This window comes from Ursus americanus, chromosome 13 (assembly GCF_024610735.1).
Source record: "Ursus americanus isolate L20-20 chromosome 13, mUrsAme1.1.p, whole genome shotgun sequence".
In the NCBI taxonomy this organism is placed as follows: Eukaryota; Metazoa; Chordata; class Mammalia; order Carnivora; family Ursidae; genus Ursus; species Ursus americanus.
This window is the reverse complement of record NC_142139.1, coordinates 61,566,052-61,580,353: the sequence shown is the minus strand read 5'-3', so window position 1 is coordinate 61,580,353 and position 14,302 is coordinate 61,566,052. Positions and strand designations below refer to the sequence as shown.

At 45.8% G+C, this 14,302-nt stretch overlaps 1 protein-coding gene across 1 annotated transcript in view; it reads left to right on the top strand.

Moving 5' to 3' along the window:
• Window positions 1–409: 409 nt before the first annotated feature.
• Window positions 410–14,302, top strand: part of GATA4 (GATA binding protein 4) — a 79,534-nt gene continuing 65,641 nt past the window's right edge. Inside the window, exon 1 of the mRNA XM_087866592.1 lies at window positions 410–532. The gene's annotated coding sequence lies outside the window, so the exon portion shown is untranslated. The remainder of the gene's footprint in view (window positions 533–14,302) is intronic.

The window sequence follows — 14,302 nt, the reverse complement described above, 5'->3', positions numbered from 1 at the left end:
GCAATGCTGCGGTTACTGTGATTTCGACCCTCAGAGGACGGCATCTAAGCAGGTAATGTGAAGCAGCCAGCCCCACTCCTCAGAAAGGCATGACGAGCCTCTGAGAGAGACTTGGGGTGGAGAAGCCTCCTGCTGTGAAGTCAGCACTTTTCCCCACAAATGGTGATTCCTTCGGTTCTGAGTGACCTTCCGGAAGCATCTCTGGAAACTTGTGAACATTGACTTTTTAAAAAAATGTCCAACTAGGGCTACATTCCCTAACAGGGTTTCCTTCCACTTGTACACATACCCAAAAAAAAAAAAAAATGCTTGCTGAATTAATGAACCACTTCTCTTATCTATTTTTTCTGTTATCTAATTCCGAGGGGAAAGCTGGGAGCTCCGAGGGAGCCAGAGACGCAGCTCACAACGCCTCCCTCCTACCCTGCTGAGAGCAGCCTGGAATCCCTAAGACTGAGGGACGGAGACCGTCCCTGAGAGTCTGCGTTGCACCCGGCCAGGGGGAGCTGCAAGGACACCGCTCCCACCGTGGGTGAGTCCTTTCCTGGCCTTCCTGGGGACCCTCTGTCTGGGCCGAGAGGGAGATGCAGGGCGCCAGCAGGAAGCCAGGAGGGCCGGGAGGCACCGGGCGGAAGGAGTAGAAATTCGGTGGGAGCTCTGAGTCGGAGACTGTGGGGAGAGGGGAGGTGAGGGAAAGGGGGAGGGAAAGGACCTACCAGTGAGTGACTGAGGATGAGCAAGAGGCGCTCAGACCTTTGAGGACAGGAAGAAAGGAGGAGATTCTTGGCAGGCCAAACCACGGAGGCAAGGCTTCCTTTCCCACTTTTTCTGTTTCTCTTTCTCACAACTTGGTAGCATTTTAGTTTCTCTATTTCCGGGTTCAGCCTCCCACTCCAACAATCAGAAATCGATGGTGATGGTCAGTCTCCTAAGAAAAAGTAGATAAATACATACCTCACAAAAAATCAAATGGATCTGACCAGGTGCCCCTGGGCCTTCTTGCCTTTGCTCCCTTCAACACACCCAGATCACTTGGCTTTCCCCCCAGGGGGCCATGCTGCTGAGGTTCAGTCTTGAGAACACCCTGAGAAACCTTAGGAAAAGCCTTCCTGACACATGTCAGACCTGCCTGGTATGCTTTCAGGCCAGAAAGTCTCACCAGTGTTTCCTGTTGGCTCTATTGGTGAGTTAGTGAATAGGCCTCATGGCCTTCAGGATCTGATATTTTTCTTTGCCTATTTACAGGCCAAGGGTCAGCCAGGCTAGGTGTAGGGTTTAATTTTTCATTTATTCTAGAGCCAGGCATGTGATGAGAAGGAGGAGGAGAGGTGGGCTTTGCAAGCCCACTTCATGCTTTGAAGAGCTTGCTTGCATATGCCTTTGCACCCAAGTCAAAATTACCTCTGCTTCCTCTAAATCCAGAGTTGGGGCAAATGAGCTTTGAATCTTATTTGCAGCTGAGAAAAGGGCTGCGTCCAAAAGAAAAGGAGAGACAAAGGTAAAGACAGAGGAGAAGCTTTGAGAAGACACAGGTGATGAATGAGAAGACCGGGAGTCCACAGTGAAGCGCTACTGAACAGCTAAGGCTCTGGGAGAGTTGGAAACCAACCAGTTGTTGGAGCTTCCTCCCCTTGCCCAAAGGTTGAAAACAGACAATGGCCTATTTTAACTCTGTAGCCTTAGGAGGACCAAGCAAGTGCTCTTTTGGAATTGGGTAGAATTTAGTGCAAAGTTTCTTGGTGTCTGTGCACTTACTACAAATATTAGCAGAGAATGGAAAATTGCTCCTTCTGGTATGTTTCCCCTCTCCCGAAGCCTTGCTTCCAGCAGGATGAATTCAAAAGCTGTTCTCAAAACTTACACTAGTCTGCTTTACTTATCTTTCTCCTGCCCAGCTCCTGTTCCCCCCGCCCCGTCCCTCCTCGTCCCCCCCCTCCATGCAGACATTCTCACTCTTCTGCATATTCGCCAAAATTAAAGGAAATTGAAAGGTCTTTAGCTGGACAAGATTAAGGAAGTGCCGATCTGAAAATAAGGGAAAACCTTACTGTGAAAGGCTGCTAGAATCCCACGACCTATCATCACAAAATTGGTTTGGCTTTTTTATTAGTAGTAGTGATAAGTGTTTTGTTTCTATTAGTCTTATTCGGATAAATCGGCCTAGAGTTAAAAGGAGAGTTGAAAGTCCTCATCTATGAACTTTTTTTTACAGAATACATTGCAGTTCATTTTTAGCGAGGTAGACATTTCCTCTGTCTTCTAAAGAATTTGTCTGTGAAAGTGATTTTGCACTGGCCAGTTCAATGGGGGGGGGCTTTAAGACAGTTTTGTGTGGTTGGTATTGAGGAAATGGTAATAAGTTGCTCTTTATCCCTGTTCTATTTCTCAAGCCCAATAAAATATCCATTTCAAATGACTTTCTAATGCCTAGTTATATTTGCCAAGTGATTTATAGGATGTAAAATTATAGTTTGTATGTGTAAGCCCGGAGATGTTTTAGGGCTGGGGACAGGAGAGAAGAGGGCATTGAGGGCTGAGGTAGGACAGATACTGAAGAAATTCAAACGATCAATCTCCAACTGTCTAAACACAGCACCAAGTGGAGATTCGAGACAATTATCCGAATAATTGGGAGGGAGGGAAGCACTTTCACCTGCCTTATCTAGATAAAGGGGCGACACAGGAACATGTGCGTGGGCCTCAAGGCTCTGCCTCGGTTCTCTGCAGGATCACGAGAATTCAGACGATTTTTCTGTAGGTTCTGGGAGCGGAGTCGGAATAGGGCGGGAAGGAGAGGTTTCTAGAAAAGCTTAAGAAGGGCTCCCACCGCGCCTCTGGGGGGCGGGGGGTCGTGCGCCGCGGGGCGCTCGGCCGAGCCTGATAAAGCCCCGAAGCCGATCTAAGGTCAATAAACCAGGCGGCGTCAGGCTCCGGCGGAGGGTGGGAATGGACAGGGGAGGGAAGGGAAGGGAGCAGCAGCCTTAAGGCTGTCGGCGAAATGAAAAGGAAACGAGAACTGCCGAGTTCCAAATCTGGGCGCCCGAGTCCGGCGCGCGGGGCGGGAGCCCAGGGCCGCAGTGCGGGCGCGCAGCCCGGGAGAGGGAGCCGGCCCAGCGGACTGGGTGGGGTCCCCGCAGCACGGCCCAGCGGGAATGACGACCTTGAAAGTGTCCCGAGCTGGCCTTAATGGGCAGGGTCTGGGGCGAACAGTCCTAACCGTATCCAGAGTTTGGAGAAGGAAATGAAAAGTAACTTTCTTTAAGGGACAGAGGAGGGGGGATAGGTAATGGAGATTCCCAAATAAGGGGAAAACTCAATAAAGCTTTAGAGACGCCTCAGAGAGTCAGAGAATTGCCCCTACAGTAAAAAAAAAAAAAAAAAAAAAAAAAAAAATTTAAGAAGACGACGACCATATTAATTAGTGGTCAGTTTTAAGCCCTTTTGGATGGCGCTTAAAAGTTTCCAAATTCATTTCACATCGGGGTGGTGTTTCTCCCACACCTCGCATGACGCAAGAAAGATTGGGAGAAGTTACTCTGCCCAAAGTTAACAACGCTGGGGTGTCCCGCAGAGGGGCTCAAACCATTTGCTGAACGCCTCCTCATCAGAGACGACCTTCCCAAGGGAAAGCCCCAACGAGAAGTACGCAGCCCTCGCGGAAAACTGGGATGGAACCCCGAAAGAACGCTGTTCTCCCATCGGGTGCGTTTAACTTCCCGAATCTCTGGTCCCTCTGGCTGAGCCCCCGGTGCAAAACCCGAGTGGCCAGGTGGGAAAAGAGGCGGTGGTGGTGGAGAGGGCTCTTGTAGCAACAGGAGGCTCGGAGGAAACCCTGAGCGCGCGACACCACGCTCTAGAACCAGGGGATCTTTGCAAATAAACAACTAGACCGTTTGAGTTCTTTGCCACTGTGCAGCGGAACTTCCTCTTATCATTTCTATTTCTGGCGAGGCCGAGGTTAGATTGGTTCGAACGCATTCAACCATTATGGCGCCACATAGGCCGGGTCACCTCGGACAGGGGTCGCCCCAGAGGTCTCCAGGGTCGCGTCTCCAGCCCCAGGATCCCCGCGGGACCCAGCGTCCCCGAGCATGGCTAATGGGCGAGAAACCCCAGGCCGCAGACAGCAGAGTCCAGGTCTCGATCGGTCGTGCGACCCCTGGGCCTGCGCCTGGTGCTGCTCAAAACGCGTCCCGGATCGCCCTCTCCGCAGGAGACCCTTTTGGGGAGCTCAGAGCCCGGGGGATGCTCAACGCACAGATGGACCCGGGAGCCGCGGAGAAGGTGCGCAGAGCTTCCACCCGCCGCCTGCCCGCGCCTTTCCAAGTGCGGGGGGCCGGCGCGACCCTGGACCCGCTTGTCCCAACGCCGCTGCCCCCTCTGGTCAGGGCAGCGAGGAGGCTAGCGAAGCCGCTTCCCTTTGCTGTCTTTCCAGTCGCTACGGCCCACGTAAGGTCCCAGAACAGGCCAAGAATTACAGTAGGAGTTTCATCTAAACGGGTATTCCTTACACGCACATACACCCCACCCCCGAGTTAGGCTGTTCTACATTTCAACATCCCTGCGCAGAGAGATATCTCCTCCCGACCCTAGCCGAGGGTCTCAGCGAACCCGATTCCAGTCCTCAAGGCACTGATTCAGTCCTTTCTTGGGGGGTTACTAAGGGGCATGGATGACACCCCGAGCTCGCTTGCGGGCTTGGTGGCTACAGACACAGAGTTCAGAGTCTCCCTCAGCCCCGTTCAAAGAGGCTTAGTATTTTCTGTCCAGTCCCCGGGGGCTCGGAGGCCGGAAGCAGAGATTTCTCGAAGCTTCGGGACCTGGGACTTGTGGAGAAACCACTGGATTCCCAGGCCTGGGCAAGCTGGAGTCCTGGGGAAGGGCACTGTCTTTTTATCATTTCTCGGCCGCAAACTCGACAGTTCCCCTACACCCGTCCTCCTGTTCTTAGAGAAGACTGCCGACCGACCCTTCCAAAACCGCATTTCGCTAAGCTCAGGGGCAGTAGCGGCAATCCCTGGAGCAGATGCCGGCGCGGGGGTTAGGGGGGGCGGTGTCCAGGCGCCGGGTGCGGCGTTCACGGGGGTCGGTGTTTGGCAAGGTGGAGTTTGGAATGGCTGCTGCTTTTTCTTTAGATACTGTGATGTGCTCTTCTCCCTCATCCACCCTAAGCAACGGTCTCAGGGATTTTCTTTATTCGTTCAGTATTGTCTTAACTTTCCTTGTTTTCCTCTTTCCTTCGGTCATCCCCACCCAACCCCACCTCCCTCCCTGATTCTCGTTCTCCTCCCTCTAATTCAATTCTTGAGTTTCCTTTTCTTGCTTAATCAAAATCCCTCCCCCTTACTTTGTTCTTTATCTATAAAATTTTCTGTTCCTCTTCTTCTTCTTCTTCTTCTTCTTCTTCTTCTTCTTCTTCTTCTTCTAACCCGCGTGCCATTCTATTTTGCCCGGTCCCTGGCAGCTGCAGACCCGGCTGACTTTAGTGACTACGGGATGCTCACAGACACACGTTCCAACCTCAAAAATTTCCCGTGTCTCGCTTGCTCCTTTCTCATCCCAACCCTAGATCCTTACTCCTCGTGGTAAATTCGTTTTCATTAATTTGGGTGTGCTGCTCGCATGCAGAACTTACTGGATAAAGATGTCTTGTTGTGTGAATCAGAAGCCGTCCTGTTGGCGAGTTATTTTCATTTCTGTCTATTAAACTACACAGTAGCTGTGTTGTTTCCTTGAAGAAATGTCTTAAATTTCAACTAGATAAATAGCACACTGTAAAATCATTTTCCTATGGCTAGGTGGATGTCTAACAAAACTGATTCACTAAAAAAACACGATGCAGGGTTTTTTTTTTAAATGTTGTAGAAACATTTCATACTGAGCCAGATGATTTGTCCTGCCACACCATTTATTATGGCTTTTCACTAAGTGCAAGATTTAACAGGAAATTGATATGGTATAAATAGATAACTTTTCCTTGTTCACCAGCTAAGATTTTATTTGCTTTCTGTTATATCACAGTAGTTCTATCATAATAATGATTGAACAAGTAGTATATCCTCGTAGATAAATAATGATTTTGAGCATTTATCATTGTTTTATGTAGAATTTGTTGTTAGAGCATACATGAAATTTTATTTTTATAAGTGTTGATAAATAGTAGATCCTTTTTACTTTTAGATAATGACTAGAGACCAAAAAAAATAGCTCATAAGAAAAAAACTTAAGGTTTATTTAAGAAACTTTAAATTCTAAAGACAAGTTTCCCTAAGAAACAGGGTCATTAACCCGTAGAAACTTGGCCGTGGAGAATTAGGAAGGGAGATCAGAAAGTCAGCTTTGCTTCCTCTGCAGTAACTTAAGAATAACAAAAAATTAGGAGACGTACAGCCCTCCTCATGTACTAGTCGCTGTGCAAATGCATCTCTCTGGTATCAAGGGGGGGGGAGTGTCGTCCAAGTGTTCTAGCTTCTCGAAAGTTGACAAGAAGAATCTACGTGTTACTGTCTTAGTACACCCTAGGATGCAGCAGATAGTAGTTATCGACCACAAACCACATCGGATCCCTGCTTCCCTAAATGCTATGAACGTGGGGGCAGGATCTAGGGTCCAGGGCAAGTTCTGAGAAGAGGCGCTATGTGGAAACAGCCCTGGGGCCCCAGGATTTGTCAGCAGCTCTCTGCTCTCCCTTGCCCTCTAGATTCCCCCAGGCTTCTCGGGGCTGCCTTAGAAAGCTCTCATCGTAGTGGCCGCCGGGGTTTGCTCCAACCACGATAACGAAGGGGCTCGCTATCTAATCTGGACAGCAGCTTGAACAATCCATTAGACCTCGGCATTTATCCGGGGCGGGGGTGGAGGGAGGGATGCGGTCTGGCCGCCCCACCCTGTTCTGGGAGGCTTTGAGCTGCCCCATTTGGCGACAGGAGGGATTAATGAAGTAGAGAATTTTGTGTGTACTCGAAACTGACCACTGCATAGTATGCTTCTTGATGCTAGTAAATAAAATTGTACCCATTGTCAGTATAAGGATGAATTAGAACCCATTTGGGTTCGGTGGATCACGTTTCCTTTTGAGAAGTTCAATATATTTTACATTGTCTCATTCAAACTCCACACCAATCAAAGGGCACTGGAAGGATCCCATATTCACCAATATTCCTCGGGACTTGGGAGACTTAAATCCATCCACCATTCTTTCGTTCATTCATTCAGCAAACATTTACAAAGCTTTACTCTGCGCCAGGCATTGTGCCTTGTACTGACAGGTTAAATTATTTGCCCAAGATGAGAACTCCCCTGGCGACTGGGGTGGGACCCTAAATCAACTATTCCAGTCCCGTGACTGCTCACTTCTTTACTCCAACACATACAAATCAGAGACGTCGGGAGCTAGAAGGGCCCAGAGGTTATCTGGTTCAGCCTTCCATTCAATGCAGGAATCCCCTCCCCAGAAGGCCAGCAACAGTCTCTACCCTCAACTGGCTCAGTAATAATCACTCCTGCCTGGGTTTTCCCCTTGAAAGTGACTCACTGGACTGGCCGAATTTTCCCTGAGAGACCATCTCTGCCTGCCCATGCCTAAGTTCATGGTGCTAGGTCCCTCATGCTGCTGCAACCCAGGATACCCCACGAACCCAGCCGTGCCACTTCCCCTTCAGAATTCTCCTGGGAAGGGTGACCCCCACTCCTGGACACTACCCTGCATGAAACTTTAAGGCTATGTGGGCCTTAGTCAATCCTCACTTGCCCACAGAGGATATCTGCTGGCAGAGAAAACACTATAGGCAGTAGCCAAAGAATTACGAGAGCCTGGATTCTAGTCCTAATGCAGCCACCTGTAAACTGGGTGAGCTCAAGTAAGTTATTTCTCTTCTTTTTCTGGCATATCTTAGAAATAAGATGTATGAATGTGTTTCTCAGTAGTTGAGTGCCACCTTCTTCAAAGATAAACTTTCCCTTTGTAGATAATCTGAGATTATTCTCATTTGCTGGTTAAAAACATAAAGGCTACAAAAGGCAATCTGGACAATAAGCTTATGACAAAGTATGCTCTGGAAACTTTAGATTTGATGAGATACTAAGTGCAAATTGTCCCTGGGTCAGTGGTAAGAGTTTGGACTCCAGGGTTAAAATAATAGGATTTGAATCCCATCTGTACTACTTACTGGCTGTGTTATCTTGGGCAAATTTCTTAACATTTCTTTTTCAGTTTCTCATATTTTGAAATCCTCATAAACTTTACAGGACAGGGCGCCTGGGTGGCTCAGTCCGTTAGCGTCTGCCTTTAGCCCAGGCCTTGATCCCAGGGTCCTGGGACCAAGCCCTTCATCAGGCTCCCTGCTTCGCCCTCTCCCTCTGCCCTTCCCCCCTATGCTCTCTCTCTCTCTCTCTCTCTCTCTCTCTCTCTCTCTCTCTCTCTCTCAAATAAAGAAATAAAATATTAAATTTAAAAAAATTTTACAGGACCCGCAGGACTTCTCCCTAGTCCTTGAAATAATCTTCACAGTGTGATTCACTCATTTGAACATCAGGATCCCCCTTGGTTTCATTTGGCTTTGTTTTGTTTCTTACCTGAAGTTTCAAAGCCCTTCAGAAATTAAATTTGTCTGATAAAGGGTGGAAATTGATAGATATATTTTTAAATTATCTTACCCAAAATTGAGTGCTGCTGGTGGTAGTGGAAATTTTGGATGCAACATTTCTAGAAGGCAATTTTGCAATACGGATCCAACCCCTACAAGTGTTCATATTCTTTGACCAATTTTTCCAGTAATAGAAATTTACCCCAAGGAAATATTCAGAGGTTTACAAGGTGCTCTACTTACCAAAGTTTATGTCAATGTGACAAGGATACATCAAAGTTCTATTTCTTATACCAAGAAGTAGAACTCTGAACAGTAAGAGTTTATTTACATAACGCAAAACCCATAATGTAGCCATCACACTGTTTCCTTAAAATATTTAATGACATAGAGGGGTGCCTGGATGGCTGAGTCCCTTGAGCCAGCCTTGGGCTCTCAGTTTCAGCTCAGGTCATGATGTCTGGGTTAGTGAGATCCAGCCCTGCTTAGGGCCCAGTCTGCTTGTGCCTCTCCCTCCCTCACATTTGCGCTTGCTCTCTCAAGCACTTGCTCTCTCTCTCTCAAATTAACAAATAGATAAAATCTTTAAAAAATATTTAATGACATAGAAATGTCTCATATTTTTAAAAAACAAAAAGTAGATAGCAAAAACACTATACAGTGTGAAACTGGTGGAGAGAGGTGGGGGAAGGAAGAGCACTAAAGTCAGTGGTTCTTTCTGGGTGATGTGGGGAGGAATAGACTTTCTTTTTCCTTGATATGCTTTCCTGTATTTTCCAAATGAACTACAATGAGTTCCTGTTTCTTTGAAATTAGAAAAAGAGATGTTTTGAGAGGGGTGGGGAGGGCTGATCAGATCCAAGATATGTCTCTTCCTAAGATTTCATGACTATTGTGCTTACCACAAAAGCTTATCCACTTTAGAGAATTCAGCTGTAGCCTTCCTAAAACTCAATGCACTCAAACTCCAAGAATAGTCCTGGACTCTTGATTCCTGGCTGAAGACATTTACAATTGGTAGGAGTGATTTTTCCACAAAGAGGCCTCCCCTCCCCCTTTAGAAAATGTTTTCACAGCCATCCAGATTGTCTCAGAATTTCACTTGTAACCTTGAGTGTTTCTGAAATTGAAAACAATAGTCTAAGTTCTTGTAACTTTTCCTCTTCTCAAAACTCCCTTTGCTGGCAGAAGGATGTGCTGGAATGTAAGGCCAGGTGCTGGTCCAGCTGCAGATAAAAGCTGATTGTTGCAATCTGGGAGAAGGGGAGGAGAGGTTGGACCAGGGAGGGAAGACAGACCTTTCGTGGTGGCCCAAAAGCTGGAGAGGGTGTTCAAAAAAAAGACCTTTGTGGAAGCAAGAAAGTCAGCCTCTAAGGATAGGACTGAAGACCAAGTGAATTACGGGACAAGTTTTAATGAATGTCAGGTGCAACTATTGAACTGAAATAGTTTTAATTTGTAGAGAAAGGAGTAGCAGTTTATTATAAAGGTGAAGGCTGCTTTCCTCCCCCTTTATAAGCAGAGTGTGAGATGGGGTTGGGGGGAGAATGGTAACAAAAAGAAACAAAATCCCACCATAAACTTAGGGAAACTTGGGGGCATCTGGCAGCTCAGTGGGTGGAGCACATGACTCTAGATATAGGGGGGGACGGGAGGGTTATAAGTTTGAGCCCCATGCTTCGTATATAGTGGTTCCTTAAAAATAAAATCTTTAAAAAGTATATTAAACCTTAGTGAAGTTTCAAAAGACCTGTCACTGAGATTTTTAAGTTAATGTAACACATTTGGTCAAGAGAAGATGAAAGTAAAATCGAACTAAACGTCAGTATTTTGTTAATTAGTAAATAAACATTTAGCAAATAAAAATTGTAGTCTGAGTATGGTAGGAAATATAGACTTAAAATACCACTCCTATTCTCTTTCTCTACGCTCTATACTTTTTTTTTTTTTTTTTAACATTGAGGTCAGCGTTTGTGTATTTGTTTGGTTGGCTGGTTGGTGGTAAAGGAATATGAATAGAATTTTGATAGAACCACAGAACTCTAGTTTTTGTAGAATTACAGTTTTTGTAGACTGTTAATTCTCTGCCCTTCTCCTCTATAAGGCAAGCAGGACCCAGTCAGGCACCATATTTATCTTTATGTCACATTTGCTAGCCCCCTGCTCTGTACAGACATGTAATACTGTCTTGAAGAATGATTCTCACAGGGGCATGTTCCAGGCAATTCTGCTGACTGAATTGTCTATGACAAAAATCCTCAGCAACAACTGGTTTCTCTGCACATCTCTGAAGGGAATCAAACTCAAAGCCTTGGGCAGACCATATGTACTCTTGACATGGCCAGGATGCATCCCAAACCAAGGGGTATGAGACGTGAGGAGAACCAGAGCTGGGAAGGGTGTATATTTTCAAAACCTTTGGAAAATGCTTTATTTTCTACTAGCTGGAAGTTCAAAAGTCTGTAGGCCAGTAAGACATTGACTGATTTTCCTATCGCTATGCTGGTTAGCATTCCCAGAAATGTCCCATCAGACACAGGTTTTTCTTGAAGACTCAACCTTTATATATTCTTTATATAAAGATTATGTAATCTCATTTTTAAATAATTTCAATATGTAATCAAAGTAGAGTAAGAGAAAGTCAAACAATCCTTCCCTTGGCCCTGCTACAAACCGACTAATCAAACAGTACCTAGAATGGTCCTCTCATATGTAAATTTGGGGAGAGTGAATAACATTTATGAAAGTGTTTTTATATATATGTCACACTTGATCTTCACACTTGATTGCTCTATGGAGTAATCAGCGTATTGTTGGAGTATGTTGTCCGTTTTATAGATGAGGACACTGAGACTCAGAAATGTTGCCTTGCCAAAGGTCACAGCACTAATAAGTAACAGAATACAACTGAAAATGCCCTGGTCTAACTACCAAGTCCTGCCTCCCCCACCCGCCAGGGATATGCCAAGGATTCATGAGATAGTCCATATTAACTGATTTGTAATTGCTCTAATAGGTGTTATCAGGATCCCTTAATTTCCTCATTTGAAAATCATGGAATCAAGAAATAACAGAGCTGCAAGGCTCTTCAAGCTGATCTAACACACCCGCATCACCTCCCCCCCCCCCGCCACTGTCTTCATTCTGCAGGTGTGGCCCAAAGAGGTTAAGTGATTTGCCAAAGGTCACCCCACAAGTTAGTGGAAAATGATCAATGTGATTTTTAAAAATTAGTTTAAAAAACTGCCTACCAAGCCCATTTTTATGGCTTATTTTAAGCAGGTTAATAAGTATACCAGACATAGCTTTAAACCCAACTGAGTAAATGCTGACACTAGTTTATAGATTTAGCAGATAAGTAGCAATAAGGAATTATTCATCTCCCATTTATCATCCAGCCTCTCCAAGGTGCAAGGTATAAAGTGAAGCAAATAGCACTTTAAGAGCCCCCGCACACGTGAGATCAAAACAGTAAAAAATAAAGTGGTTTACTAAGTCATACGTGTACCATGTAGCTGTGCCTGAGGTCTCCTGAAATGTGAAAAAAGAAAGAAATTGAGGCAAATTTTTGCGTTTCACAAATAGGCAATTTCTTATACAGACCTCCAGATTTGGTCTCTAGATTTCTCCAAGCATTAACTCATTCTTTTAAGTATGTACCGAGCACCAGGGCATTGTGGGTGATCTGGAGAATTACTAAACACTATTCCAGCTATCAAGGACTTCTTAAGCTTAATGAAGTGACAAAATAAAGCCCACACACACATTTACACATGAGCTTGAATTTCGAAGGGAAGAGTCAGTGGGTATAAGAGGAATGTTTACATGGGAACAGGAGGAGAGGGGAGACTGCCGACTGCTGGGGTAGCCACAACAAGGAGTACACTGAGGAGGTGGCCTTGCCACAACCTTGTCCCCAGTACCATTTCTTTATCATGAAAATGGGGTTGGGAAACGTCATGGGCAGGGAAAAAAAACTAAAACATGAGACAGTGAATTGATTACCCCAATTAAGAACCAAATAAAAAAATCCTGTCTCTTCCTTTAGCTAGATATTAAATACAAACTTACTGATGGAGAGATGGAAGAAGGACTCATAGGGGGCCAAGAGCAGTTATGATATTTGTAACATATGACAAAAATGAATAAAATTGACATGATTTGCTTATTTGGGAGGTGAGATCCAATGAATCTCACAAGTTATTCAGAAGGGCTGGTTTATTTTATTATTTTTAATCAATCCCAGTTTTTCAATGGTGAGCCTGAAGCCCAAAGTTCAATGTCATTAACAGCAATCACCAATCCGTAAGTGACTTTGCTCTCAGCTGCCCAGACAAAAAGAAGCTACTAGGCTTCTGTCGGAGCCCCACATTCATACGATTGAAGCATTTTCCAGTGAAAAGAAAATGAAAGATATTTACTCAAAACCCTTTACTTTGTAGATGGGGAACGGAGGCTCAGAGACTTCAAGTGACAAATTGATTATGTGGGCTACTAATAATTGCCCAGGATAGCAGGCGTAAACTGGAACATAGGATCACCCTATGAAATGGTGAGAGTCAAAACAACAATAAAGTCCAGAACCCTGCCCATGATATGCCCTCCAACATTGCTGTCTTATTTTCTTTATTGTGAAGCCTGGAATATTTATAAGTCCACAGGATATTTGGAAGATACTCAGTTTGGAAATGTAAAATGTATCGAGTGCCCCTTTTGGCTTGGTTTAAGCTCCTCAGTCTAAGAGGAGCATGGAATGACTACAGTTGTGAACGTCTGTGATTCTTTGAGACCCTGGACCACATCCTCATACCCCCAACTGTCCCCACTGGGGCTGAGCCGGGCTCACTCTTTCCACCTTCCTGCAAAGGGCGGGCCCAGCAGTGCTAACCAGGTTCCCAGACTACCCCAGAGCTCAGGGCTGCCTGATCGCTAATCCTCTCACCCTGGTGATTGTATCAGGGTGAGGAAAGCGTGGCCTTGGGGTTCAGATTTATAGAGGGGAGATATCAGTTCCTACAGCAGCATGTTGAAATGGAAGAACAGGGTACACAGCCAGGGTCCCAGAGCTCCCAGCCCTGTCATTGAAGTAGCTGTGTGATCCTGGATAAGTCTGTATCCCTTTCTGGGTCCTTACTGCCGCATCTATTAAATGAGTGGATTGGACCAGAATCCCTGAGGTCCCTGGCAACTCCAGCGCACTACATCGATGTCAGTGTCAGAGAGAGGCTGTCCTGTGATCAGTAAGTGATCCAAAGGTACACACGTGGAACCACAGTCACCCCACCAACAGGTGCACTGGAGCTGAGATGCTGGTGAGGCGTCACATGGCATCTCTGCACGTGAGCTTTTCCACGTTCACACTCAGTCCCACTTCTCCAGTCATGAAGGAGGGGGATTTTACACCATGTGACGACAAGCTGGAACTCCAATTTTCCCAGTTCAACTCAACAAACTTCATAAAACATCCACTATCTGTTAGGAACTACGGAAAATACAAAGATATCAAATATAGGCTTTCTGCCCTCAAAAAGAGTGGAATTTGGGAGAAAGGGGGATGTGGAGACAGGCAGACATGCGGAAATAGTGAGCTGAAATACAATGTGTTAGACGTGAAACCAGAGGGAGGAAAGGGATTGATTCTGGGAATGGAAGTCTTAACTATTTTTAAAAATTTTTGAAGGAGGATATATAAGAAAGCCCTTGCTTTTTCCCTTCTGTGT